The sequence below is a fragment of the Myotis davidii genome, unplaced genomic scaffold (assembly GCF_000327345.1).
Source record: "Myotis davidii unplaced genomic scaffold, ASM32734v1 scaffold419, whole genome shotgun sequence".
Taxonomy (NCBI): Eukaryota; Metazoa; Chordata; class Mammalia; order Chiroptera; family Vespertilionidae; genus Myotis; species Myotis davidii.
This window is the reverse complement of record NW_006294998.1, coordinates 177673-182207: the sequence shown is the minus strand read 5'-3', so window position 1 is coordinate 182207 and position 4535 is coordinate 177673. Positions and strand designations below refer to the sequence as shown.

Below are 4535 nucleotides of genomic sequence, written 5' to 3'. Positions count from 1 at the left end.
GGGCATGTGCAGGGGGACAGGGACTTGACTCTGGGTCTGCCCCAGACTCTGACAGGAGGGAAATTTTCATATACATTTTACTAATTTTCTTTCATCTCTGACACTTCTATTATAGAGAAAGGGCAAATAGCAATATTAAAATATTTCCTCTAATTAATCCCCTTTTAATGTGCACGAATTTCATGCACCAGACCACTAGTATATATATAAATGTGCTAATCATATCTAAAGGAGAGAATCATTATAATGATGATTCTTGAGACTTATCCTATATAATGAGAGGGATATGCTAATTAGCCCAGATATGCTAATTAGTCATGGCCAGATATGCTAATTAGTCATGACCAGTATGAAAATTGACCATCACTCCAACACACAAGATGGCCACCACAAGATGGCCAACAAGGAAGGGCAATTGAGGGGACCAGAACTGCAGGGGAGGGCAGCTGGGGGCAATCAGGCCAGCAGGGGAACAGTTAGGCATCAACCAGTCTGGCAGGGAAGCAGTTAGGTGTCGGTCAGGCTGGCAGGGGAGTGGTTAGGGGGTGATCAGTCTGGCAGGCAGAAGCAGTTAGGGGCAATCAAGTAAGCAGGCAGGCAAGTGGTTGGGAGCCTGTAGTTTTGGATTGTGAGAGGGATGTCTGACTGCTCATTTAGGCCCAATCCTAAATGGGCAGTCAGACATCCCTCAATGGGTCCCAGATTAGAGAGGGTACAGGCTGGACTGAGGGACACCTTCCACCCAGTGCACGAATTTCTTGCACCAGGCCTCTAGTGTTGGATAAGAAGAAAAGTAAGAACATGAGATGATGTTGGATGGTATAAAAATAGTTTTAATGGATTGGTGTTCTTGGTGATATCAAATCAGTGTACAAATGTGATACTAAAGAAAGTGGGCTCAAAAGTTAAGATGCGATCATGGGACGAGCAGCATGGGTGGTGGGAGACGTGGCAGCAGCCAGGCATCTCAGGTTCACCAAGCCACTAGGCGCACAGTGGCCCTCAGGCACCCAGCACCACGGGCCCTCTGCCACGATGCCCAAGAGGAAGATCAGCTCTGCGGAGGGGGCGCCCAAGGAGGAACCCAAGAGAGCAGATCAGCCAGGTTGTCAACCGAACCTGCTCCTGAAAAGTGGAAATGAAGCCAAAAAAGGCAGCAGGAAAGGATAAACCTGCAGACAGAAAAGTGCAAACAAAAGGGGAAAGGGGAGCAAAGGGAAAGCAGGCCGAAGTGGCTGACCAGGAACCTAAAGATCTACCGGCAGAAAACAAAGAAACTAAAAACGAGGAGAGTCCAGATGAAGAAGGAGAAAAAGAAGCCAAGTCTGATTAACATCATATACCAAGTCTTATCAGTGGTCCCTGTCTCCCTTCTTGTACAATCCAGGGGGATATTTTTATCAACTATTTTGTAAATGTGAGTTTTTTAGGAGCTCTAGAAACATTTTTAAGAAGGAGGGAATTCCATCTCATCCCATTTTTTTAAGTGTAAATGCTTTTTTTTTCAGAGGTGAAATCATTTGCTGGCTGTTTACTTTTTGGTACAACCAGAAAATAGTGGGATATTGAATATGGGAGACTTTGATTGTGTTGGGTATCAGCTTAACATCCCACAGGTGGGGGTAGTTTTTATATCCTATAATACAAAGCATGCTAAATGGCAATTTGGAGTCCGTCATGTGTTTGCTATGTCTTTAACATTTTAAATTACTTCTATCCACTTTTTGGTAGAATTGTTTCCTAAAGAAAACCACTCCTTGCTCTTGGCTCTCCCAGTCAGAATTGTGTGCATCTGTAACCTCTTTGGTGTGATAGTCCAGTTTCCCTAGTGACTTTGTCAGTGTGCTGTGAAAGATTGAAAATTTGATTATATATGATATTAAATTGTGAATTGGTGGGACTTTGATGTAGCAATGTATCAACAGCTGAAGATATTGGTATTTGATACTCTATTCAGGAAAGTTAGCCTCTAAATTTTAAGCTGGAAAGTCACTGGAATAACCGTTTAGAAAAGAAACACAACTACATGACTTTACACTTCTGGCACCTGTGTTAAGAATTGTGTACAAATTGAAATGTCTGTGTACTGATCCTCAAAACCAATAAAATCTCAAAGAAAGAATTGTTTGAGGCACATGAAAAAAATCTTAGGATGCATTGGGTTATAAAGTTGGGTGTTGAAGGAGTTTAGATATCTCAGTAATCAATAATGAAAAGGTCAAGATCAGTTTATGTCAATGTGGCAATGATTAAGAATGAAGTCAGGAGTATTAGTGCAAAGAAACACAGTGAGCCATATGCTAAATTTTTTTTTTAAGAATGAGGGTATAGCCCTAACCGGTTTTGCTCAGTGGATAGAGCGCCAGCCTGTGGACTGAAAGGTCCCACGTCCAATTCTGGTCAAGGGCATGTACCTTGGTTGCGGGAGGTGTGCAGGAGGCGGCTGATCAATGTTTCTCTCTCATCGATGTTTCTGTCTATCCCTCTTCCTTCCTCTCTGTAAAAGAATCAATAAAATATATTTTTAAAAATTTTAAAAAAAGGAATGAAGGTATAGGTATGTCAAGTAAAATGGTAGAAAATTACAGAAAGGGGAGTAATGGTACTTCAAGTATTCTGTTGCCTATGGCTCTTAGTTGGGAGATGAATTAATTTGTTAGTAGTGATTTGGGTTATTTCATTAAGGGAAAAAGACAAAAACAATTGGGAACATTAATGAGGAATAAATGGAACACTTAACTCATCTCAAGGTTCAGTTTTATATTGAAGAAAGAAAATACAGCCCTAGCTGGTTTGGCTCAGAGGATAGAGCGTCGACCTGCGGACTGAAGAGTCCCAGGTTCGGTTCCAGTTAAAGGCACCTTCCCAGATTCTGGGCTCAATTCTGCAGTAAGGGGTGTGCAGATGGCAGCTAATCAATGACTATCTCTCACCATTGATGATTCTAACTCCCATTCTCTTACTCTCTGAAATCAATAAACATATATTTTTTAAAAAGTAAATACACACACATACACACAAACAAAACTTCAAAGGAAGTCCTACCATCAGGAAATAAAATAGTCAAAGAACAAAATAAGAAAGTTATGAATAACTCTGAATTAATCCTCAGATCATCAACTATTACTTTACTGTTTCCTACAGAATGAGTATCATTTTGTAGTAAAACCCATTGTTTAATTTTTAAATAACACAGACATCAACAATGGTACCCTAAGTATTATTTTTCTAATGGTTGCATTTTGGAAGTCAGACACCACCAAATACAGCAAGTATAATATTTATTATTCAATATACATGTTTTTAATAACAAATCTTTCTTCTTCTAATCTTTATGTTTCTAAATTTACCTTCTTTCTGTTACCACGTTCTCCAATCCAACTTGAAGCAATTTGAGAAAATTCTCCCTTGCAAATATGTGCATTGTGATCAATGTGTCTCAATCACAGATATTTTCATCAATTTCCATTTCATTGAGGGAGAATTTAATTAGTCCTATCAAATTTAATCAGTAAGTAGCTTGGCATTTAATTGGATAAGTCATCAGATTTTTTTTCCAATGGATTGAGTTTTTAGCTATTCTTATTGACTGAGTTCACACCCTGAAATGAAATTTCACTAATTAAACCTCTAAAAATCTAAGACTTTTTTACTACTCTAGAAACTTTACTACTGTGTATTTCGTACAGTGTTGAGCTCATGTCTTCTTTCCTTCCTGATGGCTCAACAGGTTGTCAACACTGGGTACATATTCCTGCATCCCTTCCTTCAGGTGCTAAGGTTAAAAAGATAAATGACAAAAGATTCCTGCCCTCTAGGTTCTCATAGCCAAATATCATTGTTTTTTTTTTAAAAAAAAAAAAGTAAAAAAGAAACAAAAGAAACCCACTGTTATGGCAAATGTTAATAATTTTAAAAATTAATATGGAAACACCACCTAAAAAGTAATTCATTTTGGCTGAGTTAATGATGGGTATATAAAATTCAAGATTGCAGCTTTGAAAAGTGACTAAGTGGAAGAAAAAAATTGATATTATATATACAAGGACCTATAGTATCTAAAGGATATGTCATATGGTGCATTGCATCCCTTGAGAATTAAATATTCTGTATGAGATGGCTATAAAGCTTGTAGTGAGGCAATAAAGGGAGAGATCAGAAAGATTATGTCTTAGCCATTATGCCAAGTCGGCTCAATGTTACCTTGAAAGTAAACACTGATGTAAGATTTGCCCTTACTTCTCTTTTAACAGCCTCACTTGGAGAAATACCCTCTTAGTCAAGCTAATAAGAATCAATATAATGCTTTGTTTTGTTTTGTTTCCCTCTAAAATTCAAAGAACTGTTTCCCTTCATGCCCTAGAAAAGAGGTTTATGCTTATTCTCACAGAAATATCAACTGCCATTTAGTCGTATTGGATCATTTAAATAATTATTTTATTGCAAATTGTGTGAGTGTGTTCTTGTTTGTTTGACTGACTGTGCCTGCCTAATAATGTGAATTATTTGTTTAGTTATTTCCCACTTCATCTTCA

At 38.2% G+C, this 4535-nt stretch overlaps 1 pseudogene; it reads left to right on the top strand.

Annotated features, from left to right (window-relative positions):
• Positions 1-1027: 1027 nt before the first annotated feature.
• LOC102752195 lies at positions 1028-1741 on the top strand (annotated as a pseudogene).
• The last annotated feature ends 2794 nt before the right edge of the window (positions 1742-4535 follow it).